This window comes from Lissotriton helveticus, chromosome 5_1 (assembly GCF_964261635.1).
Source record: "Lissotriton helveticus chromosome 5_1, aLisHel1.1, whole genome shotgun sequence".
In the NCBI taxonomy this organism is placed as follows: domain Eukaryota; kingdom Metazoa; phylum Chordata; class Amphibia; order Caudata; family Salamandridae; genus Lissotriton; species Lissotriton helveticus.
The window spans coordinates 440986417-441000390 of record NC_136065.1 but is presented as its reverse complement, the minus strand read 5'-3'; the positions used below and the strand labels follow the sequence as shown (position 1 = coordinate 441000390).

Genomic DNA, 13974 nt, shown 5'->3' with positions numbered 1-13974 from the left:
TCCATCCACTGGATGATGTCTGTGCACAGGTAGAAGTTGAATTCTAGCCATATTCATTGAGTGGCACACTTTCCAACTAGTTCAAAGTGTTTGCCTGTGTTCACTTTTCTGGGTGTTATCTCACCAGCTCTTAGATTAGCTTAGTCAATGGTTCATAAACTGGGGTCCGCAAATTCTACTCAAGGATACCACAGCTGTTTATAAAATTAAATATTAGTGGTAGATTACATATAAAGCTCAAAATAAAAGTTTACAAATGCTGTGAAAAGTGAAGGAATTTGAAATTGGAGGCTAAAAATTAAGTTGCCATTCTTACCTTAATTCATGGTAGTAGTGCAAGTATAGCAAACAGACAATCTAGTATGGACTATTGATGGACTCAATTGAGCACTGGTATGCACCAACGAAAAGAGAGAATGCATTAGGAGTAGTAAATAGAAAGTTATATGCTAGAATCTAGCATATTGCTCCTTCTTTTTTAAATAAAACTTCATACTGAAAAGTTTCAAACTTCCCATTAAAATTTCGATTTTGCATATTTTCTTTTTGTGAATCAAATAAAATATTTCATAACTTGTGTAGGCTTTGTATGCACATTTGTTTCTGTATTTTTATACACTGTTTGAGGGTAAAATCATAGACATTGCTCACGCAGGACCCTTGGCTTCCAGTAGTGATTCAGAAGGTTCCAGTGAAGTCAAAAGATTAAGAAGCACTGAGCAAGGTGTTTATGTGGCTGTGTTTGAATTCTGCATGCACGATGTAGTCCAGGATCAGCTATTTCCCTTAATCTCAATTAGAAGAACTGTAGTTCTGGTTACCTGTTGTTTCATCCTAGTGCATTTTAGTAAACCCCATTTCATCAAAACAGTTTATTTAAAAAAACATATAAATAAAAAAACAAAGTCAGAGAAGTACCTTTCCAAAAAATTAAGATAAAGTGAAGGAGAGGTTAAAGATAAGGGTTAGGGAACAAGTTAGGTGAAGTAGAGACTTAAGGGAAGGATCACGTTTAGATATAGGGTAAGGTTTAGGGATGAAGTTAAGCCTAGGGTTTGGGTAAGAATATAGGGCTATATGCATGAACACATTTTCCCATAGACACAAAATGGTCAAAACCCTTTGATGCATCTGGCCCATAGTGTAGCCAAAGCTGGAAAACTGCAACACAATGCCCTATAGAGCATGAAGTGAAAGGCATTACCCACTACAGGAAAACAAGGGCAACCATACAAGAACTAACTCCACCGACTGAGGAAGGATGTCAGAAGGTGGTAGCAGGAGAAGTGAAGAATAAACAGCCTTTGGAAAGTCCACTATGAAATACGAGAAGAAGAACGACCGCCAGGGTAAACAAAGAGCCGGCGGAAACGAAGTGCAGCAGATAGTTCATTATGACAATCACACATTGTCTAACTTATGGAAGCAAGGGTAAATGGGTAAGAAACCTGACTGATGCTAAATGGAAACTTCCAAAAAGATAGGTTAGAAAGGGAAACTCAGTTGCTTGAGAAATAGGGATACCAGACAAAGATCCACCCATTCAAGAGGAATCGTGTCCCACGTGAAGAGAACTGAAAGATCAGCAGACACAACAGCTACCCCCCAGGTGTGATGGCAGAGAGTTGTAATAAAAAAACAGCAGGAGGCAACAGCAGAAACCATAACCCAAGTTGGTGGGTAAAACACCGAAAGGGGAAAAACACAGACAAGAACACCAGACTGCAGAAGTTAAGCAGCATCGGAGGCACAATAAAGGAGAAAAAAGGGGGAGTTCCAACACAAGAAAAAAGTGTATAAAAAATAATATGCCAATAAGATTCCGATATCATAATGCCAGCAGGGAGAGGAAGTCCTGGAAACGAGGCCTAAACCAAAAGGGATATAAATGAGTAGGAGAAAAGCCATGTGTCTCGCAGAGTAAAACAGAACACAGAGAAGGACCCGCAGAGGGTCGACGACCGGATTGAAAGATAACCAGGCCAAGATCATGCCTGCCTGTGGTGCCAGTGTCGCCCAAATGGATGGGCCAGAGAAAAAGAAGAAATTGAGTCCCTATAAGGGAAACTGTGTCGACTGCTTATAAAACGCCTCTAAGGCATACAAAATAAAGTCCCTGAAAGCAGAGAACTAGGCTACAGTGCATCCGCACAGCGTAACAGAAAACCTGCTACAGAGTAAGCATTCAGGTAGGAAAACTCAAGCGTCAGAAAGAAGCCGTAAGAACAGACTCTCACGAGACTGCAGATCAAGAAGTGTTCCAGATGGATGGAAACGAAACCTGTCCTTGAAAACATAATTGAAAAGAAAAGTACCGGCAGAAAACGAAACCTGTCATTGACAGCATAATTCAGAAGAAAAGTACCTGCAGAAAGCAGGAACACCACACCAGGTCTAACTCTGGAAGGGAGCGAGTACTCTGCCCTGTGATGGTGGACAAGTCAAAACAAGGGGAAACAAACCATCCCCAACAACCTTAGCACAATGAATAGTTAAGACTCCACACCATCATGACTATCTCTGTACAGGCATAGGGCTGAGTCGGCATCTGTGCGAAAAAGAGAGGCGCCATCAAAAGGCATGTCAATTAAAGTAGTTCGAACTCCTCTGAAAATCTGGAAGTACGCAACCATTCAAGCTGTCGTAGAGCTATCGAAAAGGCCATTGCCCGACCAACAGAATCAGTGGTATCCATACCACAGTGGATGCTAAGAGTGGCAGCTTGCTGCCCAACACGTACCAAGGGAACAAGAGCATTCTCGTCTTTCTCTGGAAGGGAGGGCAAGAGGTGTTCCACTGAGTCCCACAAGTCATGGGAGAAGCGGCCAAGGACACAAGAAGTGTTCAGAGAGCACAGGACCGCGCTAGAAGAAGAGAAAATACTCCTACCATAAGTGTCAAATTTCCTAGCCTCTCTTTCCAGAGGGGCAGGAGGAAGAAAATTAATATTTTGGGTTGCCAAAGCAGCATGAATCACAGGGCTCCTAAGGAGAGAGGAGGTATTCCCAGGGGCTGGACGATGCCTGTGAGAAATAGAGCGATCCACAGAAAGCCCTTCTTCAGATTTAGCCCAAGCAACCAGTAGGATATCGAAAAGACAGTCACTATAAGGAAGCACAGACTCAACATTAGACTGGTCAGGATGTAGCACGCCAAGTGAAGGGTCTGTTCACAATTTCACATAAGGAAGTTGTAAATGTAGTACGACTGAAACTCGATTGAGCATGTCTGCCGGAGCAGAAATTGCCTGCGTAGCCAAACCAGGAGGAGGCAGGAGGCTGGAGAAGATTCCAAGCCACTTGCATCACCTAAGTCAAGTAACCAGTTAGACTGCATAGGGGGTTAAGCCATCTCCGAAATGGGAGGAGACATACCACATCGTCTGTAGTACTTCCACAACTGTGGTCCTCCGAAGGAAAATACAGAAGGGAGTCTTAGATGACCAGCACCATTGGCGCTGCATCCAACGCTGTAACCGAAGCCAGTCGACATCGAGAACGCAATGCCTTGTCATCAGAAGGAGAGTCAATTGTAGTCAATGGCACCACTATGGGAACCGTCAGACAAAAGTCTGATGCCGAAATCGGTGCCGACAGACCAGAAGCAAGAGCTGAAGGTTGGAGCCTCGATGGGCTCTGCACTGGCATTGCTAAGGTGTCCGACACAGGGAGGCCGACATGAAGCCGGGAGAGAACCCGCCGGCGGGGTCACAGGCTCGACCTCATGCACTTCCGTGGGGCCCGAGGGCACTCCAGAGGGAGGTGACAATCGAAGAATAGAATGAAGAGTTTGAGAATATTGTCTCATCTGGGTCAAAAACGCCTTGGCACCAGGGTAGGTGGGGAGACGGGGTCAGACCCATGATTAAATACTTCAACAGAAGAGTGGGGGCCATTTGTATTTGAACGAAGGCAGGTGGCATTGCGACTTTGACCACTGCCACCAGTACTTCACTCCGGACGTTGAAGGAGAATGATGCCCGCGGGAATGGCTCCTAGTGTGGATGAGCGGTCGGTCCATAGAGCGCTTGGGGAATCAAGGATAACAAGAAGACTTTGATGACTGACAGCCACGCAGCAAAGAACTTTATGAGAGGTTTCCCTAATGATTTTGCTCAGAGCTGGCGACAGGAGTCACACTCTTCGGAGTCATGGTGCTCACCCAGGCACCACATGCAAACTGAGTGAGGGTCCGTAGCAGACATCTGTTGTCCACAGGACTCACAAGCCTTGAACCTCGAGGGCTTTGAAGAAGGGAGAAAAAAGGGGCACATTGCTCCGTCGATGAAAAGTAGGCCTCAAAAAGGGCCGGAGGAACTGCTGTGCAAATCCGCATTGTTAGCACGGAAAAGTAGGAACTGACGTCAGCGTGTCGGGGAGGGCTTATATGGACTATGTTGACGGCACATTTGGGGGACGACTGCGCTGCGGAGTCGCTCAACACCCTCTACCGAAACGCATAGGTAATGCTGAAAAAAGTTCCAGATCCTTTCTGGTGCCTGGGGAGGATTCTAAGATGAGGAATCTGTGGCTAGATGTCTCTATTAGATAAGGTAGTTTCCATTCTGGAGTGGTTCATAATAGCCATGCTTCAGCTCATTCATTTGACTTGTTAGCTCCCACCGAACAGTTACACCTGCATTTACGAAAGCTAATCGGTTACTCCGAGAGCCTGGCTTATTGCTATGGGCTGTCATGCTTGCCTGTTCAGCAGCCTATTCAAATCTTATGGGGGGATGTGGTGGCAGCAGAAGACAAAGTTAAAAGCAGCATGACCAGTCCTCCTTTTGCCCTACCACCACTATCATCAAACTGCTCCGAGTCCCCTGTGGGGTCACTTTTGGCCAGTGGAGGGCAAAATTATTTTTTGATCTGCCTACTTAGTGCTCTATTACTCAGACTGTGGGTTCTGTAGATTGTCAGTGTTACACCTAGCTCTTTTTGTTAACCCCTACTCCAATTCCTCATTTTTTCACGTTAACTTTGGCAGAACATGCCTTCGTGCTTGCTAGGGAGGTTCAGCCACTATCTGATAAAAGAACAAATGAGAAGGTGTCCAAGGAAGAAAGGCAGTGGGTACCAATCCCTCTATTTCCTGGTGTCAAAAGGAACAGCAGGCTCAGGCTGAATTTGTACCTTTAATTCTTGGATGCTTTCCTTTAGAAGGACAACTTAAAAAATGCTCACCTTGGCCCAGGTTCTATCAGATATGGACCTTTTTTTTTTTTATTAAATATTTTTATTGGGGTTTTCAGGTGCATTATAAAAAGACATAACAATTCATTAAACCAGAACACAGTTGACGGGACTTAGGCCCAGCATTTGAGACATGCAAATACATAAGGTACAGGGTAATTACACTACTAAACATAGAATAAATACACAGTTGATGATATAAGCATTGATGATCAAGGCAATTTAAAACCCACTCGGCTAGGAATGCGGATTTAAGCATAACATACTCTACCCTCAGATCACAATCTTACCTCCCTCCACTTTGTGATAGGAGCCCATATGCGTCTTCCGCGATCCCGAGTTTTCAAACCCTTCTGTTCATATAGACAGGACTCTATATTATGTATGCCAGGTAATCTGGAGAGCCACATTTGGAAAGAGGGAGCGGTAACATCTTTCCACCCTGCCGAAATTAGGATCTGGAGTACCGCAACTGAAATAAAGACCAAAGCTTCCTCATCTTTTCCCAGTTTCAGCTTGACGTCAGTACCCAATAACATCAGGGTAGGGGATAGATCGATCTTATGACCTAGCAGCCCCTCCGAACATTTTCCTATCTCATCCCTAATTGGAGCTAGCAGACTACAATAGAAAAACATATGCAATAAATCTGCTTGTCCGGCATTGCATCTGGGGCACCTATCGTCCTCCCTAACCCCCCAAGCAAATAGCTTTGCCGGTGTATGGTCCAAATTAAACACCGTTTTGTAGAGTCTTCTCCATGTCATCTTGTATTCCCATTAAGAGAAGATTGTACACTATTTTTATCTTCTTGCACCCTTTAGCTAATATTTCGATCACGGGGACATCCACCGGAGGCGGCGGCTTAGGTCTTAATGCCTTCAGGGTTCGAGCAATTTGGCCATACAAAAGCCAATGGTTAGATAGAATACCGAACCTGCGCTTGCAGGACATCAAACCCAACCAGCCCATCTCCCTCCATAATATCCCCTAGAGTCTTAATTCCCAGCCCCTTTCAGACCTGAAGGTTCCTATCCGCGCCCAATTGGGGAAAAAGGCTAGAATTGCACAGATGAAGGCATGAATTTACCTTCGGAGCATTAGGGAACTTTAGAATAGACTTCCAAACCCGGCATGCCGCATCAAGAGTCTTAAGTCGAGCCTTCTTATAAAATCTCCGGTCAACTTCACACATTAGTAAGCCAATTACCTTTCTCCCCAACAACAGCTCAAAAATAGAGGGGGGCTCTGAATATCAATATTTTCCACACCGGGATTCACCTCGGAATGGAACAGGACAGACATTTGTGTCAGAAGACAGGTCCAGTAGTATAATCTTAGGTTTGGGAGTGCCAGCCCACCCCTTTCCCTAGGAAGTGACATAAGGTTGGTGGAACGCCTGACCTTGCCGTACTGCCAGATAAATCTTATAAAAACAGATTCCAGATTTTTAATTATTTTCTCCTCAATAAATAAAGGTATGGCCCGAAATAAGTACAGCACTTTGGGAAACATTGTCATTTTTAGTGCATTTACCCTCCCTATCAATGAGAGGTGTAACACATCTATTCTTTTTAAATCTACTTCTATAGATTTAATAAGTGGAAGATAATTTTCCTCTACAAATTTATCAACTGAGGCATTGATTTTCACCCCTAAATAAGTTGCAGAGTCCACAAATCTTGAGTCGGATTTAACAGTGTTTTTAGTACAGATTATCTGTGTTTTTGATTCATTTAAAAGATACCCTGATCGACTGCCAAAGACCTTTGCCATTTGGGCCAAAACCGGCAACGTCTGCTGGGGATCGGTGGTGATAACCGCCAGTTCATCAGCATATGCCAACATTTTATTAACGTGCCCATTAAATACAACAGGTCTAATACTAGGACACCCTAATATTTCCTGAATAAGGGGGTCAATATAAAGAGAGAAGAGGATCGGGGAGCAGGGGCACCCTTGGCGCGTTCCTCTCTTGATGGCTATTTTATCTATCTCTCACCCATGACCACCACTCGCGCTACGGGGTCTATATACATAGCTTTGAGGGCTCTAATGATTTTATCCCCAAAACCTCTCCCCGCAAGAATACCCCAAAGAAAGCTCCAAACAACCCGGTCAAAAGCTTTCTCTGCGTCGAGCAGAATCATGGCCATCTCCCCCCGAGGCAGCCTGGGCGTCGAACAGAGCTATTGCTCTCCTTGTATGATCCGCCGTACCACTCCCAGGGACAAACCCATGCTGCCAAGGGGAGACGAGACCGCCAATGATCCTGCCCAACCTCTTAGCCCAGATTTTAGAATACAGCTTGGTATCCGCGTTAATCAACGAGATAGGGCGATAGGACCCTGTGTTCTCGCTAGGTTTCACCTTCTTGTGAAAAATTACTATATTAGTTTCTCTCCAAGAATCCGGGATCACTCCTGAGCATAGTACCCCATTAAATAGGTCCACAAGCAACGGAGTGATCTCGCATTGGATACATGTATACACCTCCAGGGGGATCCCATCTGGGCCTGCCACCTTGCCCGAGGCCAACTCCTGTAGTGCGGCTGTGATCTCACTCCCAGTAATATCCCTATCCAGTTCTTCTCTCGCTAGAACGTCTAATCGGGGGCCATTGTCCCCGCATTCCTCCCCCTGGTCTCCATTGCGATCTTCCTCATCATACAGAGTTTGATAGAAGTTCTTAAAAACCTGTAGTATCTCCTTGGCCTCAGTATATTCTTTACCATTTTCTTCTATACTGGAAATTACATTCTTGGCTTTTTCCTGCCTTAATCGTAATGCTAGGGCTCTACCTGCATGTTCGCCCGTTGCATAGCGCTTGGCCCTAGATGTTTGATATTCGCCAATCGCCTTCTGGGTTACCACCTTCTGCAGCTCTGCTTTGACCGTCAACAGTGCCCTTTGGCTTTCGCTACCATCCACCCCAAGGGCAATGTCCTTGATGTGTTGTTCTTCTGCGACAGCTAATTTCCCCAATAGTCGCTCCACCTCACTCCTACCCTCTCTTATCAGCCTAACCGAACAGCTTATAGATTCACCCCTTAAAGCCGCTTTGAATGCCTCCCAAACACCGTTTCGTGAGGTGCTGTATCTATTGGCTGCAAAAAATTCGCCCCACCATTTCATAAGGTGCTCTACAAATCTATTGTCCACCAGTAATCTCCTTTCAAAAGTCCAGCTTGTCCTTTTCCTTACCACCTTATCCAATTCATACGATAGTACCAACGGATTATGATCCGAAATTATTCTCGGAAGTTTTATTATACCTACCCTATTTATTACAGGGGAAGAGATAAATAAATAATCTAACTTGGTGTACTTCTGGAAGGGGTTTGAGAAATAAGTAAAGCCAGCATTTTGAGTCTCTTTAACCCCCCAGACATCCTTCAGCCCATGTGATCTAATAAGAGCTTTTACTGCCCTAAAAACTCTAGGTTTCCGCCCAGCATACACTACTCTATTATCCCAGTCCGCTGTGATGTTTAGATCTCCACAAAGTATTGTGTGGGTAGACCAGCTAGCTAATTCTACTTCTAGAAGATCGTAGATCTCTGAGTCACCTTTATTGGACCCATAGACTACACACAGTGTATAGCCCATTTCCATCTCGGCTATTACCCATCTACCATAACTGTCCGCTTTAACCCATTTGACCCCTCCCAGGGACGTTCTTGCTAAGATTGCAACCCCCCTGATTGTCGAAGATTGCGTTGAGCATGCCACCAACTCAAAACCATTAAGGAGCAAAAGTTTTCTCTTAGCCCAGGGGAGATGGGTCTCTTGAAGACAGAGAACGTCGATTCTATTATATTTCACGAAATACGCCAATCTTTGACGTTTCCTCCAATCGTTCATCCCACCCACATTAATTGTGCATATTCTAATGTTCACCATCCTGACGATCTAACTGGCCTACTATATAAACCTGAGCCTTATTCAGCCTGTCCTTCGCTGAGCTTATGCTTTGTCCAGAAAAATATTCCAAAATGCACTATTTGTTCCCCTTTTCTTGTTTTCCCCCCTCTGACCCCCCCACCCCACCCACCTCAAGCCCAACCCCCCTGATACCCCCCCATCCCCACTCTGTGGAGCACTCAGACCTAGTCTGTGCATGTGATGATCTTGCGGTGTTAGCAGTGAGGACTCATAAAAATAACAAAAAAGAAACAATATACCCAAGAAAGCCCTTGCAGCAATAAACATAATACCAAAAATTTACAGCCAGAAAAAAATTAATAAAAATTGTCCCGACCAATTTTAAGACAACACCTTCGACCTTTAGTTCTTGGAGGACATCCTACAGCCGGCACTTACATATTTCACCCTATTTGCCTAAAGAGTCAAGGTACTCCTTCGCTTTGATTTCTGAAGAGAAATACAGTGTCCTCCCATCATTAATTATTTTTAACTTAGCCGTGTTTATCAGGAAAGCTTGAATCTTTTTATCCTGAAAAGGCTTAATCATTCCCCTTAGTCGCCAACGTCTCTCTACGGTCGTGTGGCAGAAGTCCGGGCGAACGAAGAATGAGACCCCCTCGCTGCTTCTCCTAGTGTCTGGTCTAGCCATTTCTGCGATGGCCTGCCTCAGGATAAAGTTGCCAAGAAAAATTAAAACTGCCCTGGGTTTGTCCCCTTCCTTAGCATTCCTTCGTATTTTAAAGGGGGTGCGGTGCACTCTCTGTAGCTCGTTAGACCAATTCCAACTGGAAAGTTCGGGAAATGCTTGCTCGAAGAGCTTGATGATATACCCCCTGATATCGGAGCCCTCGACCCCCTCCGGGATTCCCAGGACTCTCAGGTTGTTTCGACGGAGCCTGTTCTCTATCACCCCGAGCTTCCACTGTATATCCACCACCTGGGAACAGTGTGCATTCACCTTAGTGACTGCCTCAGCCACTTCGGTCTCAGTTGATACCACCCTCTCTTCCAAATTTGAGACTCTGTCCCCGGTGTTGGCGCAGGCCTTAGATAACTTCCTGACCACGCCCTGCATCTTCCTCATTGCAGCCTGGGATTTACGATTGTCCTGGCGTGTTTCCTCCCTATGCACGATTATCTCTTGATGGATTGTCTCCAGGAGCGACATTTGGGTGAGTTCCAGACAGGGGCTTCCCTGCAAAGGCATGGCAGAGGAATGATCCCAGCTCAGTTCACGTTCAGGATGAACCTGACCCTTTGCTGCCGCTACGGACCTTAGTGCAGTTGCTGGCTGGTCAAGCTCGGGGTCACTCTCGGAGTCCAGGTAAGAGCTGCGTTCCTCGTCCTCCTCAGACCATCCAACCCCATCTGAGACCGAGAAAAAAGCTTCACTTGGAGCATTCTCCTTTTCATTACAGACTCCACCTGCTGCCAGACCAGTCTCTATTCACACAGTATCCTTATCAGCCGTGGCCCTCAATTCTGATAGCTCCACCGTATTAACGTCAGTGGGGACCTGTAGCAACGATTGGGCACCACCCGCCGTTAGTTCCATTACCAGAGGCACTAAGGAGATTTCATCCTTTTTTTCCCTAGTTAGGGCTGCTCCTCCTGGAGTCATTACCTCGACTGAGCCCCCTGCTGGGCACTGAGATTCCCCTCCCAGCTGCGGGGTAACTTGTGCCGAGGGTGGAGCCGGATTGGGGGGGTTTCCCCCCATACTATCGTCTGTTGGGACCTCTTCACGGGCCTCTACCTCTATGGGTATGCTGCCCCCCAATTCCTTGGCCTCCTTCTCCTTCTCCTTACCGGCTTTGGAGAACAGATCAGCTATCGAAGCTGTAGTCAGACGGGTCCTTGCAGCAACCTGTTGCTTCTTTTTCGGTTGTTCCACCGCGGGCGTTTGGTCTCTCCGTATGTCCTCGGCTCCCTCCACTTCGGCTCCTTCCCGGGCGGCTTTTTTCTTCATCAGAGCAGCTTTAGACCCCAAATTCATTTTGGGGGCCATCGCTACCTTCCGTGCCCAGCTCCTCTGACAGGGCAGACTCCGGGCTTCTTGACGAATGCTTCCACAGGTGAGCTCCGCTCCGTTCCGCCACCTTCGGAACTGGCTCCGCCCTCCTAAGCACAAGAGGCGTTTGCGGCTAGGGAAGAGAGCAGCCGCAGCTAGCACCAGCGCCCGCAGAAGTTGTTTAGCGGACCCGCGGCAGGTAAGCGCCGTCAGCATCCCGTCCATGTTTCACGGTATTGGCTTCTCCTAGCTTCCAGTGTCGGGAGACTCCTGGCTGTAAAAACTACGTCTCCATTGGGCTCCTTCTCCTGCGCGTCCTCACCGCTCCGCCGCAACGGCCACAGCTAAGCGGCCGCCATCTTGCTCCCTATCAGATATGGACCCAGTACACAGGATGATTTGGTTGGACATGCAGGACGTATACTTTCAGGTGACTATCCTTTCCCACAGATGTTTTATCCAATTTGATGTGGGGGGGAAACGGTTTTAATTTGTCAGAAAAAGAAAATGGGCGTTTTGGGAGATAGGTAGTACAGTGCCAATGGCACTCCAAAAATACAGTAACCCCAGTGGAGTGTCAAATTTGAAATGGAAAAAGTACTAGATCAGAGTCACTTTTATTGGTTTCTATAAAGCATGAATTTGTTTAGTCTTCAAAAATACTATACATTTTGAAACACTATACATATCTGAGCTAACTTAAAATGTGTCTAAATAAAATAAATTTTGATGCGCTGTTTTTTCTTTGAAAAAAAATGAATCTAACAAACATAATTTGCAATTCCAATAGCTCATGCTTTCACTAATGCGAGACCTATTGCATTGTAAATACATGGCAACTGGAGAGTAACATGAATGGCTTGGGGTGGGGAGGCAGTCTGGAGATAGTGTACTGCGCCTTTGTTGGTTCACAAGAAATTATTGTGCCATTAAAGGATTGTGGCAAATAGACTTGTTAACGGGATGTTGTAAATACTAAAATGTAAACCGTGGGTGACTTACACATTGCTAGGAAGCGGTGCTGTGCAAGTTGCCTATTTCCTTGGATGCTGCCTGCCCTAAGGGTCCCTGTGTTGAGCTCTTAAGAGTACCAGCCCAGTGAGCGGAACAAACTAATTTTAATTTGAGAGACTGGGTGCAGGGGACAGGACCAAATGTAAAGGTAACTTTGGCACTTAATGTTCCTGCTGGAGAGAGATTGGAGTTTTATCAAATGCCTGTTTCCACTCATGCTAAAGTAGCGCGGAGGATTAAGATGCCTACTGCAAAGAACATGTCCTTGTGTGTCAAGTGGTTTTCAGGCAACAACAAAAATGTAAATAACATGTCCTTGTGTGTCCAGAGGTTTTCAGGCAACAACAAAAATGTAATGGTAACCTTGGCGATTAATGTTGCTGCTGGGAGGGATCGGAGTTTTATCTAGCGGCTGTTTCCATTCATGCTAAAGTAGCGCAGAGGATTAAGATGCCTACTGCAAAGAACATGCCCGTGTGTGTCCAGAGGTTTTCAGGGAGCAATGAAAATGTAAAGGTAACTGTAGCGATGAATGTTCCTGCAGGAGAGAGATAGTTTTATCCAGTGGCTGTTTCCACTCATGCTAAAGTAGCGCACAGAATTAAGATGCGTGCTGCAAAGAACATGCCATTTCCATGTACTACTGCCTCAAGCGGTTCTCCTGCACCCATTCCACTGCATTAGATTCGGTGTTTTTAAGGTAATTTGTAGAAAGGCCACCGGTGCTATCCCACAGACTATCAGTGCTGCTCATTAAACGTGTATTTGCATGGTGACTTGCAGTTTGTGTTATGGGTCGTATTAGTTTGCTGTATCTTAGCCTTCCATGTGGTGATGGTGTCAATGGTGGGTGTGGCCCTGTGTTACACACCTAGCGTACTAACATCTGCAGTCCTAGGCCAAAGCCCTCTCCGTTTACAAAGGTCCAACTACAATCTCTGAATCTGGGAACAATGCTTCCTGCTTCTGAGGGAGGAACTGAAGGCCAAAGCTCTCTGTTGACACGTGGCGCCTGTTGTGGATGGAATGACCGAACGTGGGCTGTGAGGAGAGAGCTCATTGATGCATCCCATAGCCTTAGAGAGTTGCCATGTTCACAGCTCTGAGCAATATTGGAGAAATGGCGGAAAGTGGAGTGGGCGGAGAATCAAGAGCATGTGGCAGACGTGTTGTAATTGCCCCATATGAGCTTATTCGACAATTTCAATAGCATTTCTATTAAATAATAAATAGTTTGTCTCTCTGTCCTGTAGTATTCAGCAATGGAATCAAACTATACAGTCTTTAATTGTCTGTATTTTGTTATGTTGCGGTAGCAAGGGAAGCAGTATAATAGGCGGGATTAGATGCCTACACATACCTCCCTTTATGCAAGGATGGAGCGCGGCCTTCAGGATGTTAAGAATTGGATTAAAATTTAGATTTCTTGGCCTCAGCATTTCCAGGAAATATGTCCCGATTAACACAACATTACAGCACACATCACGTGACCTCGCTGCAAATATTTCCCACCAGCTCAGAGGCTGCTTGGTCCTGGGGTTTTTTCCTGGACAGTTCTGTTTTTCATAATGAATCAAATACATTTCGCTCACCCTCAGGCTGTGTGTTGTGCTGAAAAATGCAGCAGCTAGCGGAACAGAGCACGCCTGTGTCCTGTGCTTTGCCGTGTATACTGGTCACTGTGGAATCCTGGTACTTCATTCGCAGGAAGGAGAGAGGAGTTAGGGTGTTCAAAAAATCGCTCAGGCCTGATTTATTATTTTTCTGAAGAAGGGGACTTTAACCTCCGTGGAGATTGAGGAAAACGATCTAACTCAAGGTATCCTG

General features: G+C 45.7%; 1 protein-coding gene across 27 annotated transcripts in view; it reads left to right on the top strand.

Annotated features, from left to right (window-relative positions):
• Positions 1–13974, top strand: part of ANK3 (ankyrin 3) — a 1924186-nt gene that overhangs the window by 1532980 nt on the left and 377232 nt on the right. The window lies entirely within an intron of this gene.